Below are 21,173 nucleotides of genomic sequence, written 5' to 3'. Positions count from 1 at the left end.
ACCTTAGCAGAGATGCAGTACAGCTTCTTCTACATTCATTTAAACTATTGAGTTTAACAGTACAACATCCATAAGCCTGCTATGCTTTGGGAGGGGTACTTTGTTCTTCTAATACGCTGCTGAAGGATTTTTGAGCCAGGTGTGTCGAGAAAACCAGGGAAACACAGCAAACAAAATTGACTAAACAAGGCTCACAAAGACTGAATCAACAATCAAGAGTCTGTAAGGGTCTGAGCTAGGTCTTCTGCATACATGTTACGGTTATGCAGCTTGGTGGTTTTGTGTGCCTACTAACAGTGGAAGAGGGTGAGGCTGTTTCTGACTGTTTTGCTTGCTCTTGGGACCATTTTCTTCCCATTGGTTTGCTTTGACCAGCCTCTATATGAGGTATTTTGCCTAGCCATATTGTATCTTGTTAGGGCATGTTCAGTTGTTATCTCTGGGAATCCTACTCTTATTTTGAAGGGAAATGAAGGAGGATTGGATATGGGGAAGAGGGGAAGTAAAGGGAGATCAGAAGGAGCGAATGGAGGGGAAACTAAGGTTGTTATGTAATGTATGAGAAAAGAAGAAGTAGAAACAGAAGATAGAGAGAAAAAGCAGGGGAAACAGAAGATACAGAAGCAGAAGAAAAAGAAGATAGACAACAGAAGAAGGAGAAAAAGAAAAGAAGAAGGAGGAGGAGGAGGAGGAAGAGAATCTGGTATATCTTTCGATATTTTCCAGATAGGTACACAATTAAATAATGTGTCAAATGCATACACAGTAAGATAGACAGACAGATAAATAGATGATAAATAGATTGATAGATGAGAGATAGATAGACAGCAGTTAGATGTTACATAAAATTAGACAGATAGATGATGGAAGATAGGTAGATAGATGATAGATAGATAGATAGATAGATAGATAGATAGATAGATAGACAGACAGACAGATAGATTTTAGATCAATAGAAGTTTAAAGTAAACAACAAAAATAATGTGGACTCTTAATGAATATAGCTTGACTGTCGATGACTACTTAACTAATCACCGTATGAATGTGTTTACCAAGGTGAGCTGAGTTCTAATGCTTCTAATCATTCATTACCTGTTGTTGACATGATTCATTGTAGTTAGGATGAAATCATTCATTAAACTATTATTTTTAATATCTAGTATTTCAAGGCAGTGTTAAAGGACTCTGAGTTTGCATCAGAGGAGCCTGCAAAGTCCTCCTTTATTCTACTTTCAAGAGAAAAACAGCAAATGATAGTAAAATCATTAAAGTCTATAAATTCTTAAATGGTAATAAACACAATGGAGATGAATAACACACAAAAGTGAGGTAGAAATTTGTAAGAAGGTTACCATTTAAAAAGAGTACTAGCCAGGACAAGGTCTGATGAAGCACTTTTGAATTCAGCACTCTGAAGGCAAAGGCACACAGATCTCTTTGAATTCAAGGCCAACCAATCCTACATAGAAATTTATAGGAAGCCAGTCCTAAGTATAGAGACCCTGTTTCAAAACAATGGAAAAAGAAATGAAGAAAGAATACTGAAGTAAATCTCATTTCATGGGAGTACTTGAGAAGAGATTTCAATGAGATGCAGGCCCATGAACTATAGAAAAGAAAATTTACCAAGAGAGAGAGAGAGAAAAAAAAAAAACTTGAGAGAATTCCTGTGACTGCACAACAGCAATTTCTTTAGAAATTATTTTGATTTTATGAATTTGAAATGTTGCCCATATGTATGCTTGTGTGAGCATGTTGGATCATCAGTAAATGAAGTTACAGAAGTTGTGAACTGCCATGTTGGTGCTGGGAATTGTACCCAAATCTTCCAGGGAAGCAGCTAATACTCTTACCAGTGAGCTGTCAGATGTAAGCCCATGGACTATAGAAACAAAAATTTACCACAAGAGAAAAAGAGTTTGGTAAAATTCCCATGAGTGCACAATAGCAATTTCTTAATTGATGTATAGTTCATTAACTACCGAACATCAATTAGGGTTTCTGTGACTAGGGATAGCATATGGAAGCTGAGTAAATAAATGGGAAATGCCTGGAAAGCTCTTTGACTAGAACCTCAAAAACACTGACAGCTCTTACATTTTAGAATTCATTATCATCTGGAGTTATGCTGTACTAATCTTTCTACTTTTAGTAAGGATATTCTGACTATGAATGATCACTTATCAAGTAAAAGTACACGGTAGAGAACAACAGTGTGAGGTATAGGTCAGAAATTCTAGGATTCATATCTCATGGAAATGACAAGAAATTGACTTGTAATCAGTATACATAGAATTGAGAGATAAAAACAGAATATTTGACTAATGCTCTGAATATTTGCACTCAGTCTTCCAAACATGCCTGAGGACGTCTTCTATTTTTAATATTCCTTAATTTGGTGCAGTTAGTTTTGTGACTCATGACATCCCTGAACTTCCTTTCTGTCTTTGACCTTTGTGTTATTATGTCAGTGTAGATTCTGAAAAAGTCTAAATACCAGTTCTCGTTTTGAAATTTTTCCAGAATACTTCCTTTCTGTTTATAGAAAATTTTCATTGCCTCTATTTTTCTTATCATGCAATCATAACTGAAGGGGTTGATTCTTCATTCTAGACTAACGGGGACTAAAATAAATATCCATATTGTCAATTGGAGCTTGCTGGTCAAATATAAGTTCCATATTCTTTGCAGACATTGCTTGATTAGTGTAGAAACAAAGAATAAAGGTACTCAAGTACATATTAATCCACCATTCCAGGTTATTGAGTTACTATTGATTTGGGGAGCACTGATTACTGTTGAAAGAATGCTAAGCGCTTTCTTCACTTCAAATCTAGCACCTAAAAGTGTGTGCTTGAATTACAGTCTAACTACCAACAACTACTTTATTACATTCAATGTGAACCATATTCACCTTCAAAGGAGGAACAGACATACAATGTTGCTCCCAGTATTAAAAATGGAAAAGATAAACCACAGAGATGTCCTCATGACTTTTAAAATGTTCAGAATTATGCCGTATTAGTAGGTCAGTCATGTGTCAGGTACAATGAATGAATGTTTGTGAACACAGAGAAGTATTTATGAAATTAGCAAAAAATCATTTCTCTTAAATGGTAGTAAACTTATGCCTAGCTTTCCATGCAGAATTTTTGTGTGATCTAGCATTTTTTAATATGTAGGTCTTAAAATATGATTGCCATCCTTATTAATATTGGACCATGTCACTGATAATACCATAGCTACAATGTCATTTTGTGTCCAGGCCTAGGAATGTAGCTAAGTCCTACAGCTTGCCTGAAATGTGTGAGGCTCTTTATATTCTCAGTGCCACCAGAAAAAAAATAATAATAAGGAAGAATTTTATGAGTTGGTCCAGTTTCTTTCACATAGTAGAGCCATGATCAAGATGAAAATAGTAGATTCTCCTTTCTTCTTGGTGGAAATTCTTTCCATTAACAGGTATATTCATGAACACAAGTATGTTGTCTATCATCTGCCTCACAATTCTTTAGCTTCATATTTCTCATTCTTCTGGAGAGTTCACCTACAGATAATTTAATTCAGTGCTCCATTAGGACAGGTTCTGTCTTACAAGTCAATAAGGATTGGGTTTTCATCTCTATCTGACAAATTTTTGTTTTTCGTATTGTTTGGAAGCTCTATAGGAAAGATAGGGGCTATCATAGTATTGGTTTGGTGCCTTCAAATATCTTTATCTTACATGTCTAGTTAGCTATGGACAATAGCCCTGAGAGAACAAATTTTGTTGAGAGAAACATTGACAGGAATGGAGGAGGAATATATTAATTCTGAATGACCCAGTGTGTTGCCATGGTAACAACAATGATCCAATATTTATTAAAAGCTATCTTTGTGAGAAGAATTGTTTAAAATCAAGTAATTTTAGAAATCTATTTGTTTCCATGATAACCGTGTTATAGAGATGAACCTGAAACACAGGAAAGGTGAGTGACTTACAAAAACAGAGTTAGAAATATGGCATCAGGAACCAGATCCAGAAATTCTTGCTGTCGTATGTTCTGTACAATCCCTGTGCTATAAAACTAGAAATCACTAAAAGTAAAATAAAGAACCCGATTACAAGGAACAAGGGTGGGAAACACAATGTCAAGTTTCTGTGATAAACTTGCAAGGTTGACCTGCTCAGATGGGCTATCTAAAATCTCCTGAAAATAACCAGGTGATTGCCATTGAGGTGAGTTGTTTCAATGGGAGGCTGGAAAATGATAGGGAGCTTGATAGTGAGTTAAAAACTCTCTCTCCACTCATCCTTGTTTTACATATTTATAATATGCACAGCACAGGTCTCAGGATGCCTGAGATGACTGATTTTTTCATAAAGAGAACTTGTCAGGCTGATTAGCTCAGAAAGGCTCTCTTGACTGCTTAGCTGAGAAAAATTGAAGAAATTTTCTTTGATCCTGGAGGATATCATAATGGCCTGTTATGATGTGAATGTGCCTCCCCACTCTCCCATAATTCAGCCAGGACCAGCATAATAATATCTAAAACAAAGACATTTTTAAAAGTGATTGAGCCATGTGGCCACTCAATTCATCATTGAGATCAGGCAGCCTCACCCTAAATGTGTTTGATCAGGAAAGAAATTCCCTATTTTCCCTTCTGTCTTTGACCATTTAAGGAGGACTTAACAACAAAACCCTCATGAGATATTATTATCTTGATTTTTGAAACCCTAGCTTTATTTAGTGTGTTAAATAAGCCTGCACTCTTGATACATTACTAAGTTGGTGTTCTACTGCTTTAGCCTCAGAGACAAGAAGGAAATTGCCAGTATAGAACTGGAGTGTTTCTGTAATGTATTCTCGGTATGTGCATGTTGTTGCGGAGTGGAGTATTAGGTAGCGGTGAGAAAACTCCTTTGTTTTTAGGGCAGATCACTGAGAATGAGTGTTGATAAGATTAAAAGCTATAAAGATTGTCATCCATATTAGGTTACTTAAGTGCCAATAAACAGAATGCTAGTAGAAATATGAACAATAAAAACAACACCTGATGAGCTTCCAGAAAAAAAATGGGAGACATGAAAATGGAAGCCACAGAAAGGTTATCTATTCCATAATTCCTGAAACTCAGCTTACACACACACACACACACACACACACACACACACACATTTTTCCTGGAATTTATGGAAATCAAAAACCAAAGCTATGAATGAGGATACTTGATGGAAAAATTCTAAGCAGAAAAATGTCCAGAGCACTGTGTCCAGAGCACTTCCCTTACTTAGCTGTAGAAAAATAGATGATGAGAATAAAAGGCTTTAAGATAGAGAAAGAGATGGTAAAGTGTTGGAAAATCGGCATCCAGGTAGTGTGAGAAATAAGTGTATCCAGAATAGGTAACCAATGCTGTGGCTAAGGAACTCATTGGTTAGGAGTTTAACAAGGAAAGAAAGAAACTAGGTACTAGTCCCTAAAACAATAGGAGAATGATCTCAAAACATTTTGGAGATTTTCTTGATACACTAGAAGTGGGAGGTAGAAACTTGTGGTCTCTGGACACTGATCACTGAGGCTACAAATGTCTTAGAAGCTTTTCTTCAAGTCATTCTCTTGCACTTTGGATATGAGATGAGTCTGGAAGCATATGTGTGTGTGTGTGTGTGTGTGTAATTGGTTGAGTCAGATATTAGTGCTATTCAGTTGTCTACGAATAGTAAGCATTTCAATGGCACATGATTAATTCCCTAGAGGTCATAGCCTTGACTGAAAACTTCCAGTCAAGATCTCTTTTGTTAGTGACGGGGGTTTGTAAGCCCCAAGCTTACCCATGCTGACAACAACAGCTGAGTCCCAGAATGTAAAAGTCTTGCTGTTTCTAGGACACACCATTTTCACCGCAACCATTTCCAGACTCTGGATCTTACAACCCTTTAGACGTTATCACTACACCCAAATCTTCACTATCAATTTTCTGTGTCAGACTTTCTTCTGACTAATACCCCAGAGGAGCAATGTTTAAAGATGGTTATGTTTTGCATCATGATTTCATATGATTTAGTTCTATTGCAGCTGGATCTATTTACATTGATCTTGAAGAAAGCAAGAGAGTCTGATGATGGTGAAAACATGTGGCTGACTCTGTTCATTTCCTGGAAGCCAACAAATAGAGAGAGAAAGAACAGCAAGATCAGGTGCTGATAACTTTCACTGACACAACGCATTTGACCTAATTCTTCCAGGTGGGAACCACAAAGGATCTTCCAGCTTCGTCCAAAAGAGTAATGGATGGTTTGCAAGTATTCAACATGTGAGCCAGTAGAAAGCATCTACCACCTACATTTGGTAAGGTGAAGGATGAGCCTAACCCAGTGGTTTCACTAAACTGTAGATAGAATTCTCTCAAGAAACACTTCCAGGAGTTTTGAGGGTCTGTGCTTTTTTTCTTACTTATGAAAGTAGTCACTCTATTATAAACTATAGATTTGCAGTAGTAGCACTATGATCACTCCAAATCTCACCATTTGTGGTTCCTGTACCAGTGGCCAGAGTTGACCTAAGCCCACTTGAGCAATGTGTGGTAGACTTTAAAGGATATAGAATCTTTAGTAAGAAATCTCTCAAGTATGATCAATATTCTGACTATTAAGTAGTTATTGCTAGTTGTTCTTTGTTGCATGGACAATGGGGATTAGGAGAGATGTCTTGAGCACTATTTAAGAACCAGCCAGGTCCTACCCACTACATGCTCAAGATTTTGTAAGATTTTATTCATAGATGAAAGCTTAAAATCATGTTTCTAAATGATGCCATTGAGGGAAGTATTTCTTCATCTTTAGTCACATAAATACTCAGAAGTTTCTAAGACTATGGTCAAAAGGGTATGCTATAACTGAAAAATTTACTCAATGGTTAAGAGCCCTTGTTCTGGCAGTGGACCTGGGTTCGCTTCCCAGGACCTAGCAGTACAAAACTGCCTGGTACTCTAGTCCCCAAGGATGTGATGCCCTCTTCTGACCCCTGAAAGTATTAGACAAACGTGTCGTGTACATACATACTTGCAGTCAAAACACATGTGAGTCTGATAGTAAAATAAATGGATCTTTTAAAATTTAAAGAAAAAAGATAGGATGGGTAACTGCTTGAAATGATGGTAGACACTATCATCCGCATGGAGATGGTTTTATAGAAACAAGAAATGAAAGCGTTTAGAGACATGGAAGCTTACAATTAGATTTTTTTCAAATATGTGTGGGAGACAAGGGTATGTGTAGTAGTGTCAGAATGGCTATGGTGAACACATGAGAGGACAATTCTTCAAGCTATGAGAGTGGAGCCAAAGATGCAATTACGAGTCATGACTGTTATAGGTGATAAGAACCTCAACCCTCTGCCGGAGAAAGCCACATGCAGTGGACAAAGCCAGCTCAAGATAGAATATAGGGTACAGTCAGTAGAGCTTCAGGGGTTGGAATTCCCAAGTCGTTGGGATCTCACATCTTCTTACTATGTGGGGTAGATCCTGGGTGTTTACTATTTGGCTGCAAATTTTCAGTCTTTTTCTGTCTATTGCTTTATTATCATGTCAGCATCCCTCCTTTTGGGGGTTTGAGTGTTTTTTTCCGTATCATTGCATATTAAAGGTATGTGAGTGTCTTTGTGAATCACAGGGTCTCTCACACTAAAACTGCACTTGAATCTTACAGGCGATGTTGGACTAAAATTTTCCAGTCTGATTGCAACCTGTTAAGACAAAACATTTCTGCGAAGGGGCTATATGTATTTTACAATATCACGGAGAGTTTTGTGAAGTAAATGCTAAATGTCCTCATAGGCTCACAAGTTTAAGATTTAATTTTCTCTCCAGGAGCACTGTTTTTCTGTGTTCTAGAAGCTTTATGATGAGTCTGCCCTCTGTCTCATTCCTGTTTCCTGTCTCCCATGAGGTGAGTAGTCTTTGTAACACACAGCTGCTGCCATGGTCTTCTGACTTTCTACACATCTAAAACAATAGATCTGACTGACTATAGACTACCTCCACTGAAACCTTAAGGAAAACCAGTCCTTCATTGTTCTCCTTAGGTCTGTGTCTCAGTGATGACAGGCCCAATAATTTGTACATGCTGCAAGTACCAAACGCATGGAAAACAAAACATTCACCTGTGTCCAGTAAAGACATGGGAATTAGGCTACCTGAAACCTTGTGACCTCAATGCTGGCACTAGTGCATCTGCAGAAGAGGAATAGACTCATAAAGAAGTATAAAAGGTCAAATTTTACTGTTTCTCTTGTTGGGTTTTGTAATTACTTTAGAACTAGGTTTTTTTTTTGTTTGTTTGTTTGTTTGTTTGTTTGTTTTTGCACTAACTAAACGTCATTTTCCACCACTGTATTTGAAGATACATAACTTACTCAATTTTACAAGTTCCCAGCCGGAGAGAATTTGCATCAGGATGAATTAGACCTGAAATATCAATCCAATGGACCAGTATTTGGGATATAAATTTCAAATATGATTTTAGAATAAGTTAGGACTTTTCTGGGATGTTTAGATTTTTTTAAATGTATTTTATATGCGAAGAACCTGTGCTTTTCTGTAGCACAAGTACGGAAGTGTAGGTTTTGAAGAAGTCCCTTCTAATATGCTTATGCTGTGCTCAGAGGATGGCATCTCAGTAGTGAGTAGACATGATGCTTTCTCCCTCCTGGATGATATGGAATCGGGTGTCCTCATAAAAAGAAGTGATGGGACTAATGGGGGTGTGTGGGGTTATTTTCCTATATCAAAATACCTCCCATCATGGAAATAAACTTAAAATGTCATTGTCCTGCACTAGTGCCTTGGTCCTTGATTTTTTCATTCTAAAAGAAGTAAGAGCTACTTTTCCGTTCTATACATTTCCCTAGCTTGTTATAAAGACCATGACCAAAAGCAACAGACAGGACAGAGTTTATTGGCTTCCAAATCACAGTTCTCCACAGACGAAAGTCAAACCCACAATTCAAGGCAGAAACCAAGAGGTAGGAGTGCAGTTTATTGACTTCCTCCTCGTTGCACGCTTAGTTTTTATACATAACTAATGCCTGCCAGGATGGGGCATTTTCTGCAGTAAGCTGTACCTTCTATTAATGATTAACTCCAGCCGGGCAGTGGTGGCGCATGCCTTTAATCCCAGCACTTGGGAGGCAGAGGCAGGTGGATATCTGGGAGTTCGAGGCCAGCCTGGTCTACAAGAGCTAGTTCCGGGACAGGCACCAAAGCTACAGTGAAACCCTGTCTCGAAAAACCAAAAAAAAAAAAAAAGAAAAAAAAAAGATTAACTCCATTAAGCAAGGAAACACCTCTCAACACACACACACACACACACACACACACACACACACACAGAGAGAGAGAGAGAGTTGCCTCCAGGCCAATAAGTAGTTTTTCAGTTGGCGTTCCCACTTTCCAAATGACCCTAGTTTATGTCAATTGACAAAAAAGACAAAAAATAAAAAAGAAACTAACCACCATGGGGCTATTTGATTGTAACTACACAAAGCAGACTAAAAAAGGGCCCTGTTTGCTGTCAAGCTCAGACTGATATGTTAAGTAAATATAGTAAGCTCTAGCATTTTTCCAGTAAATATATGATTTTATATGGAAAAGTTCAGCTGTAATGGAGGGTTGCTGAAGGATGAAAAACTCTAATGCAATAAAGCATAATGCACAAAGGAGCCTAACGAATTTTCAGTATTATTTTATAAAAAGCCACGAAGAAACCCTGTCTCGAAAAATCCAAAAAAAAAAAAAAATCAATGTGATGTTTTGCTTTCTCTTTTCGGTAAAATACATTGTGCATGATATATTTGTATGTTTGTGTGTATGTATGTATGTACATACATATATTTCTAATCCTGGCAAATAGTTGTAGTTAAAGTGTAGTAGAGAAAGTAAAGTATTATTGTTTATATACAAAATAATTGAAAACTGCATATAAGGGTGTTTATTTTATATGAGTGTTAGTGAAGCAATTTTTATAAATATAAAAAAAATCCAGATACAATTATGCCCTGTTTACATCAGGACCCACTTTATGGTCACCAAGCTACAGAAATTTATGGGTTCTAATATGTTGAACTGCATGACCAGAACACTTTTTATTAGGAACATGGAGGATTTGAAGTGATGCCACATAATTTTTAAGAAAAAGAAAAACAATAAAGGAATCATATCTATGATAAGTAACCTCATTGTACACATAGTGAGTTGGGCTACTCTCCGACTTATCTTCTAAGAAAATGAACTGACTGAGAATTAAAGAATAGTCTCTCTGAGATATCTCAAGAAGGCAAAAGTACACAGACATCTTGGACTTACTAGTAAGGTTCTTTTCTCCTCTTCCACCTTTACAAGCTGAAATTAAAATGAAAAAGAGTCCCTGCATGATGAGCTATGTAACCCTTCTCATTCAGTGTTGGATATCAGGTGAAAAACATGCAAAGAGACCATGCTGTGGTCTTAGTCTTCAGTCATACATGGAGGTAACAGGAAAAAATTGCTGTAACCACATTCATACCAGTTTGTAGGCCTGCATGATCAATTTGAGACAATTTAATGGTGAGATTGAATGGCAGGTCAAAGTACTTGCCACCAAGCCTGAATTTGAACTCCAGAGGCCACATGGTTGATGGAGGTGAGGCCTTCGAGTGGTCCTGTGATCACCATATATGTGCCTTAGTGTCTCCACTCTCCCTCAACACACAATAAATAAATGTAAGCTAAAATAAATCTAAATAAAATGTGTGATAAATTTAGACAGCTGATTCCAGGTTAATATTGTTTAGTAACCAAATCTCAGATGACAAAGTACATAAAAATACTTACAATGTGAGACTCAAAAACATAACTCATACAAAGTTCTATAATAAAGATGCATTATAATGATACAGACAGACACAAAATTAAGAGAATAAAAGGCAAAGTGATATTTTGTCATCCTCTTCTTTTTTTTTTTTTTTTAAGTTTTTCGAGACAGGGTTTCTCTGTGGTTTTGGAGCCTGTCCTGGAACTAGCTCTTGTAGACCAGGCTGGTCTCGAACTCACAGAGATCCACCTGCCTCTGCCTCCCAAGTGCTGGGATTAAAGGCGTGCGCCACCACCGCCCGGCCTGTCATCCTCTTCTTTATTCTTTTTCTATATTTTACTCTTCCTTTGGTTTTATAAGAATCTTGCAAATAACATGTCTACTGATTTTATCTGTTCACTAAAGGCATTTCCCTTTTTCTTCTACTTACCTATATTTAGCACACTTTATTAAAAGCCATATTGTTGAATAAGAGTAAATAAACTTGTCCTTATTATAATATTTCTCACCACCTAAAGTGATGCCAATCATCTGATTAGTGGGACCATTATCTTCAGAGTTCTAAAGACAATATGAAGTAGTTTTGGTAAAAACTTGACTGTGTTTCAGAACTTACTCATGATGGATCTTTTAGGAAGCAGTATAAAGAGTTTTAAAAAAAATTAAAAATCACCTAGATTGTAACATAAGAATTCAGCTTGAAGCCGGGCGATGGTGGCGCACGCCTTTAATCCCAGCACTCGGGAGGCAGAGGCAGGCGGATCTCTGTGAGTTCGAGACCAGCCTGGTCTACAGAGCTAGTTCCAGGACAGGCTCCAAAACCACAGAGAAACCCTGTCTCAAAAAAAAAAAAAACAAAAAAAAAATCAAAAAAAAAAAAAGAAAAGAAAAGAATTCAGCTTGAAATACTGAGTATTATTAAATTTTACTTTCCAAAATATCTCTTATTGTAAAACTTATTTCAATAAAAATCAATTTTAAAATCTAGCTAAATTTTAAAAGTATTACCAAATTCATAAAATATCGGAACAAAACCAAAATCAAAGCCTCAAAGTAAAGCAAGTAAATTAACATAAATAAGTGAAAAATCATATTCCTCTAAAACTGTGTAAATTACATTTGCATGCATAACAGAGACACTTATACAAACACACACACACAAACACACATACATACACACCACACCAGAGCCACACCGGGGAGAGAGAGAGAGAGAGAGAGAGAGAGAGAGAGAGAGAGAGAGAGAGAGAGAGAGAAATAAGAGACATTATTGTAAGAAACAAGAAGGTCTTGGCTTCCCAGCCACTACATGCCAATAGAGATTCCTAATGAGCAGATTTCTTAATTATTGCCCTCTAAAATCTATTCCTATTTGATGTTGAAGTAGCATTTTCACAGTATCAAATTCCATGCTTTTTCTGCTTCCTAAAATTACATTCAAAGATGTAACTAGAGAGATTTTCTTTGATGAAAGATTAATCTTGCTAATGCATTTATTTTATAATGACATTTTTGCTCAAAATAAATTAATCATATTCTATTTACCATATTCAAAGCTTTTAGGGGTTTTGTTCAAGCTAGGCTCTGATTGCAATAGTTTGCAATCCCAAAATTGTTTAATTTTCACAATAGTTTTGCAAAAATATCACCTATTTTATGAATACCCAATTAAATGCTAAAAGTATAGGTTTATAAAACAATATTCTTGGTATCAGTCTCCAGGAAGTGGTACAGCTTGTTGAAGTCTAATGTTCTGATGTTAGTGTCCATATTTTTAAGTCCTAGAAGAACCAGTCTTCAAGGGTTACTAAAGTCCTGAGTTTAATTTCTAAGGCACTCAATAATCTTTTCTGCAAATTAGTACTCTAACATTATCTTGCATGTCTCTTTGCTAACACTTTTGTTGGTGGTCTCTAAAGATGTTAGTTGTGCCACAAAATAAAAGTTGATTAACAGAAAAGTACGAGAAGGTTCTTTATATATTTAAGCTAAGGGAAGGCCTACAGTTGTGCATTCATTTGTCTAAAACAGTCTTTCAACTTACACTGTTATCAGAAAGTTTTACCTATCTTTTCAGAAAAAAATTAAGGGAATATATTATTTAATGGAATCGTCTGGACATGAACAGTCTGTAAAATTACTGCCTTCCAACACAATAAATATCCTGGGGTTTCACTATCAAATTGAGACTTTATATCTTTAGTACTTTCAGCTTCATAACCTACTATTCTGTATTCTTTATTTTTCTTCTTAATTACAACATAGCATATTGACCTGTTATTTTAAATCACACTGGATCACTGATATTTTCTATGTTGAATTCTCACACCAAAAGCCTAATAATATTTCCTTGTTGAATTTATTTATTAGACAATTATAGTGTCAGCTGTCTTACTACTAATAGTATGCAGGAATTTCTCTCTTTCTTATTTATACATTATTTCTTTCCTAACCTTATGGCACATTCATAGAAGTACTGATGCATTAAATAAATTTGGAATCCTAGGGATCATTCACTCAATTTGATTTTCCAAACCATTCTCGGATGGAATATATGCGACAAAGTAACCATGTTTGAAACTAGAGTGCTGGATGTTTAGAACTGAAAGATAGCTGAGGTTATAGTCATTACAAATATTTATGAAAACTGTGTCCGGGGTATCTTGTTCTTATTTGCTCCAAATATACTTCAAACATTTCAACAGAAAGCAGAAAGCTGAAATAATAGTTGAGTAAACTAAAAAGAACTTGCTATGATAAGATAGATAAATATAAAATAAGTAGTAATCCAAAAAAATTAATAGATTGTACTTCTTGACAATTAGGTTAAAAGTCAAATGTGGTAGAATGAATGGTCTTCTGTGCTATGAAACAAGCACCAAACCAAATTCTTGCAAAGGAATAAATAAAGCAATGTTACTAATGAGCCATGTGACACTTAGATCAAGAAATGGAAGTCAATCAGGGTATTTTATTTCAATTTTACGAGTTATGAAATAAACATCTTTTCTTCTTCCTATTTATCTCTCATGATCAAGACTTTTTTTTCTCTGTAAGGTCATAGAAAAAGGAAAATTTGATTTTAGTTATAAAGCAAAGCCAGGTCCTCGATGTATGCATGTCTTCTTTGAAACAGAACAGGTTTTGTGTTTAGTGAAACTCATTGTTCCAGTTCTGAGTTTAATTCTGAAAACCAAAAAACAGGGAATGGAAATGAAGGAATACTGTGAAGGCGGGGATGTGAAAAGGGGCAGGAAAGAAAAGGGAGCAGGAAGAAAGGAGAAAGAAACAGAGGGAGAGACAGTTTTCTAAGAAATATTTCATCTTGAGTTGCCAGTCTCCTACTCTAAACATTAGAGAACTCAAGATAACTGTTGTGAAAATAAAATTATGAGCAGACTGCTTCCCAGTGGGTTTGCCAGGATAAATCATCTGCAAAATGTACCCCTAGACAAATAAATTAGTTAACCTGTTGAATAGAGTGGCTTACTGTTATCCATCTGGATGATAAATAGAGCCAAAATTATGTTGGGGATTATATAAATTTAGACCTTTCTTTGTTAAAAGAAACAAGCTAGGAATTTCAACTGAATCTTAGAGTCAGCAGTGTAATATATTATAGGCCCTGTTAGGAACCTAAAGATGTAGTTTGTCTATTTACAATGCTAGAAAGATAATCATCCAAATAATCTGGAAATTGTATGAAGTGTTAGTAATGCCACATCCTTTGAAATGTATTTTGCAGAAGCATCAATTCCAAGTTTCTCTACTTTTCTAAGCAGTACTTTTAAGTGTTTTTGTGTTGATTGATACTTTGGCTCATGTATTCAGCAGTAGTGCTGTGATAAGAATGTAAAATGTCCCCCAAAGGCTCACCAGGTTATAAACACTTGGCCCCAAAGTTATTCGACTCTTGGGAAGGGGATGGAGCCTCATGGCAGAAGGGGATTACTGGCCACCAAGCCTGAGGTTTCATAGCCTGGTCTTACTTGATGTCCTTATTCTGTTTTCTGGGTGTGTTATAAATGTGACCAGCGTGTTTCTTGCTTTTTCTGCCATGCCTTCACAGTTTATTACCATGGCCCTCTGCCATGTCATGATAGACAATGGTCAGCCAAAATAACCCTTTGTTCTCTAAGCTGTACTTAGCCAGCTATCTTATGATTTCATAGAAAAAATAATGAAAGTCCTTGTGATTCTGCATGAACTGATATGGTGGTTGTCATATGTTATGAGATAAAGGTCATCAGATAAGACCCTTCACCAATCCATAGATTTACTTTATAAGCATGGTAATGTAAGAGAGAAGAAACTTTTCTTTCGCTAGGAATCTATGATGCTCTACTCAAGATCTATATCTAAGACTCCTCCAAACTCAATGAAATATATGTATATTTAAGGTATAAAACACTTTATTTTATTTTCCCCATTTGTGATTCAACAGATTTGAAAATCCATTAACACACATAAAAACATACACAAAATGCGGTGAATAAATATATATTTAGTTTTTTTTCAAAACACTTAATAGAATACTTACCCCATGTGATTTAAGATAAAAAAGTTTTTTTCTACTCTACACACACACCACAAAAGCTGAAGTATTGCTGGAGTACCAACCCTAAATTGACACATAATTCAAGGAAGACATAGGATTTCTTGTTTTTTATATAGAGAAGACAGAAGTAAAGGGGAGTGAAAAGAGCTAATGACTATAGTTACTTCAAAGCTGTCTTAAGAATTCATATTTTTGCCCTATCAACTGTTACTCCCCAAAAGGGAGGAAGGAAGTCCAGTATAATTTCATTCATCAATATACAGAATTTTACAAGGGGGAATTTAAAGTCTTTGGCTTTATATGACTAATTTTCATAAATCACAAGAGAATAGTACCAGTGATCAATAGTAGCAGAAACTCTCCTCCAAACTCATCCTAACGGCTTTTTTACCCCCCCCCCCCACCTCCTGGTTTCCACAGCCACTCACAGTATCAAATTAGAAAAGACAACGTGTGGAAGCAGAAGGAAAGCATTACTCAGGTAATGTTTCCTAACTGTTCCACATTCCACCGTCGTCGTCAATAGAATCAAGAGGCTGACAAGCAGAGAGCAAGAAATCCAGAATCAATAGAGTACCATATGCTTCAGGGAGAGGTTGCAATTACTGTCTTGGAAAGCACTCCAGCACAATTTCAATATTAAGTCAATGGTCTAAAGGCCTCTGTTTTGATGCCTGCTACACTAGCTAAAATGAGGAAAGATATTTTAAATTGATTCTTATGACAGGTTAATGTGTATGTATGGGGCTGGCTGCCATAAAAGATGTAAAAATCTGAGGAAGTAAACCAGCCAGCTCTCAAACCACCCCTCAGGAACCAACATTTATAGCATGCAAATGAAGTGAAAGAAGCCATCCTATCCGAGGAAAGTATTATTTTGTGTTTGTCTTGCCCACCCATCCTATGATGGATAAAGGGATTATAATTATACTCTTTAAAATTCTACTTATTGAATAATGCACGAGAAATCATATGTTGTGTTTCTGGTTGGAGGAAATAGTCTATCTTCATAACAAGTGTTGGAAGTCACTATATTAATAAAGTCTATTCCTTCTTCCAAGTCCCTCTTACTTTTAATAGCATAGAGGACCAGTCAATCCTGCTAAAATGGTAATCTGATGTGCCTGTCTAGATTATGACTTCCAAGAGTCATGAATGGCATAATCGTACTCATTTCAAACTAACAATAAAAATACTTCAAGTTATCATATTTGTGTTTATTTAAAAAATCACTGAGATACATTTTGGGATGTATTATTTTGAGCTGAAGTGTCAACTGCAATCTAAGGAGTGTCTTCATCAATAATCTTTGCTGCTTGAAGAAAGGTGTTCTCATATATTTAGAAGAAAAGAGAAGCAGGCTGAGTTAACATTCATGCTTCTTATGACAGAGCCCATGGTAATTTCTTTTCAGCCCTCTGTGATAGGAAAATTAACAATCTGATATTTCAGCTGAGGAAAGCACAGTAATTTGCAAAGCAGGACGAAGGTTCTAAAAATGAAATACTTTGACCTACATAGTAAGGTAGAAGGCAGAAAAGGGAAGAAACTTCAAGAAAATAACATTAACGTCCTGTAACCCCCAGGAGGTTATTTGTTCATGATTATTCGTGTACAGGTAGATGATCACTTTAAATGAGTTTAAGGTACAGATTATAAATTGAGAAGAAGAAGAGGCCTCTGCCTTAGGTAAAGCAGAATATGGCTCTTTTTCTACAACTTATTAGTGGTATTACATTTGTGTGAGTTGTTTAATGGTTTGGTCTTCTCTATGCATTTATAAAATTAAAAATAAACAATTCTTGTAGAATCCTGATTTATGAGAGAACAAGCAACAACTGCATTCTCATCACTAAATGTGGAAGAGAATTAGAGGAAAGGATGAAAGGGACATGAGCCTTTTCTTGCTGGGGTATAATTGTAGTTTTTCTTTTATCTTATTGTGTAAAAAAATAGAATGACAGTAACATAATAGATTGTATTCATGTAGTGATGGGGATGTCTAAATGTTCCAAACACCTTTTATTATCACTCATTTCTGGTAATGTCTTCAATGAGCAATGGTCATGTATTAACTGTTACATAGAGAAGTTGCCCAGAAACTCCAAAGCAGGTTATGTTGTAAGAGTCTTTGCCAGACTGCTGATCTAAAGCAAGTTGGAAGAGGGGACATGAATAGTTGAATAGATAAGATACGATGTTTAATGAATATTTATCGTATTTGGGGGTATGCCCAAGAGAGAAATGCTTGTGGGGAAATGAAAAGACCACGTGACTCCTGATGATAAAGTTTGATGTACAAACAGATATGACTGAATGCACGGAGTACACTTCCTAACAGACTACTTGCCCGCCATTTGTATCTGGATAATTAAGATATGGCCTGATAAACAAAGCAAAGATATTGAAAATAAAAAGAAAACTTTAATCTTAGGAAATCATCACTATTTCTCATGATTGAAAGAGGATGGCTGCCTTAGGAAACCATATTTCCAGTTATTTAGGAGGGATTAGGAGGTGAGGAGCCTTTCGAGGAGGTGTGTTACTGGAACACTGGCTTTGACAGATTTGGTCTTGCTCTCTCTGTGGATCTGGATGGAAGTTCTCAGCTATTTTACAGTGTCGGGTCTGCCTTCTTGTCAAGACACTCACCACCATGACAGCTATAAATTAACCTCTAAAGCTGCATTCAAGCCCCAGCTGAATGCTTTTTTTAAAAAAAAAAATATTGCCTTGGTCATGACCCAAGGAAGAGAACAGTAACTTAAACACTTAGCTAACCGATAAAGCAGGATGTAGTAACACTACAGGTGGGAAGCAGTAAACACTGACCTGGATAAATGCCCATTTCTTTTCTTGTGTTGGTTTCACTATATGGCTTGCTAACTATAAGACATATATGTCAAGACATGTAGACAGTCCCATCACTACTTGAACACAATAGTGTATTATGTTATTGTCATTCTATTTTTTTACACAATAAGACAAAAGAAAAACTATAATCACACCCCAACAAAAAAAGTCTTATGTCCCTTTCATTCTTTCCTCTAACTCTCTTCCACATTTAGCGATGGAAATGTAGTTGTTGCTTGTTCTCTAAGAAAACAACAATAAAACATTATATGATACATATTATAAAATACTTGACATGTGATCATGTAAATTATCTATGGATTTAACAGAACTGAAAAACATGTTGAAAAGTGGAGAGAACGGAATGATTGAAAGGTAAATCACAAATTAAATATATTTTATTATTGTGACACAATGTTAAGCATATAATAAATCTAATTTTAAAATATCACTAGTTTACAAATCAGTTCATACAAAATTTTAACTAAAAATTTCTAATCTTAATTTTAAAAGCCATTCTATTAAATGTGTTACCAATGAAACAAAACTATCTAACCTTTAAAAAATAATTTTAGCTTTTCATAGCTGAGTTATAATCCATTTTGGTTCAAATATTAATTTTTGGATTAATCAACTTATTCACATTTGACTTATAGTTTTTGGGCTGTTTTTCTTCATCTAATTTATTGGTTTTGTTAAGTGAGCATAGAGGCAGGTAGATCAGGGAATTAAAAAAATGGTATGGGGTGAAAATAAATAAAAGAAAGAATACTCTGTGTAATTTGGAGCTAACCCATTTTCACAGTGTTTAAAACTTGAAATGTTAATTTTCTCTGTTGTTAAATATTTACTATGTAGCTGAAAATGAGATTACTGAACAAAAAACTAATTAGATGAGTAAAACAAACCAAGTATGTGCAAACCTTATCATTAGTCATTTGGAATAAATTTAATATACTTCAAGAGCTTAAGACCCTTTACACAATATGAGAAAACCTATTGAGCCACTCCATTTTTACTCACGGTATCAGAATATATATATGTGATTCTCTTACATTAACTACATAGTGGCAAACATTCAGTTCCTGCTGGTGTGAATAATCCAAAGGACTTTATGTAATGCTGACCTTTCAAGTTTATATAGCATCTCACGGTTGCTGAAGCTCACATTTGAAGTTCTATAATTAATTCTAAACTTTTAAACAATATTAAATTAAAGATATTAAAATTAATTCTTTTTTATATGCTTGACCCTGACACCCACCCCCACACACACAAATTATATATTTAATGCTTTAAGTATAATACATTTTTGTAACAAATATCATGAACAGTCATAATATGCATCCAAAGTTTTTATACATATGAGATTCCATATGATCAAGTCAAAGTATATTACTATCCCTTTATCATTTGTTTGTTACAGGATCCTTAAAAATCATTAATGATTATTTTATTAGGGTTATTATTTTCATCATGCACCATTTAATTTATATGAATTGATCTATGTTACGCTTTACTGGTAAAAGGAAGCATTTTTATTTCCTTAATGAGGCACATCACAAACATTATTACAGTGTAAGAAAACTTTTTGGAGGCTTGCTTTGGTTTTTCTCTAAAGCAAATAAGTCATTATGATTCCACTGAAAATCTCTAAAGAGGATTCAGAAATGAAAAAGCTAACTAATGGCCTTATAGAAGTATAAATTGTTTTAGATTCCGATTTCATCTTATTTTACAAAATAAGCTCAAAAAGAGAATCTGGATTTCACAAAACTTAGATGATTTATGTGATTCAATGCTCTTTAACCTCTAGAAATTTAACCTGATAATGCTAATATTCACCGAGACATCATTTATCCCTGTCACTTTGTGAAATATAATACTAAGGCAGTCAAGCATTGCTTCCTCCTAACAACCAAAAAATTGAGAAGAAAAACTAAAATCTTGACAGTATTATGGAAAATAGAAAAATAAGTAATCTTAAATTCAGAGTAAGGTGCAATTGAGAATGGTTTTGTTGTCTGAAAAAAAAGGTTTGTAATTCTTAAGCACAGGTACAATGTAGGATTAGTAATGAGGATATGGGGATGAATGCATGATATTATACTTATGCAATCTAATTATACACCCATGGCACCTCTGCACATATACCCTAATAGTAAAGGAAAAATTAATTCTGATTGTGACTGATCTGGTTTGAAATTACCAGTGCAATATCAAGTAGAAAACAGAAGGAATTGGTTAATATCTACAGATAGGTAAACCATTCTGATTTTATTTGTTTATGCATTCTAAGATAGTAGTTTTGCTCAATATTTAAAAGGAAAGTAGCTAGGGACTTTGAAAACAACATTATATCATAGTAAATCATTCCGTAGGTAAGCTGACGAAACTTGGATTTCTCACTTGAAAATTTAACCTTAAATCTACTCATTGAGCAATCAGATGATAAGTAGTTAAGAAAGGAAGATGCGCAAGTTTGCATTCCCACCAGCAATGGATGAGTGTACCCCTTTCTCCACAACCTCTCCAGCAAAGGCTATCATTTGTGTTTTTGATTTTAGTCATTCTGACAGGTATAAGATGGTATCTTAAAGTTGTCTTGATTTGCATTTCCCTGATCGCTAAGGAAGTTGAGCATGACCTTAAGTGTCTTTTGGCCATTTGAACTTCTTATGTTGAGAATTCTTTGTTCAGCTCCTTGCCCCATTTTATAATTGGGTTGATTAGCCCTTTACGGTCTAGTTTCTTGAGTTCTTTATATATTGTGGAGATCAGACCTTTGTCAGTTGCGGGGTTGGAGAAGATCTTCTTCCAGTCAGTGGGTTGCCTTTCTGTCTTAGTGACAGTGTCCTTTGCTTTACAGAAGCTTCTCAGTCTCAGGAGGTCCCATTTATTCAATGAGGCCCTTAATTCAGGATC

The sequence above is a fragment of the Chionomys nivalis genome, chromosome 20, assembly GCF_950005125.1.
Source record: "Chionomys nivalis chromosome 20, mChiNiv1.1, whole genome shotgun sequence".
Classification (NCBI taxonomy): Eukaryota; Metazoa; Chordata; class Mammalia; order Rodentia; family Cricetidae; genus Chionomys; species Chionomys nivalis.
Note: the sequence above shows the minus strand (reverse complement) of the source record.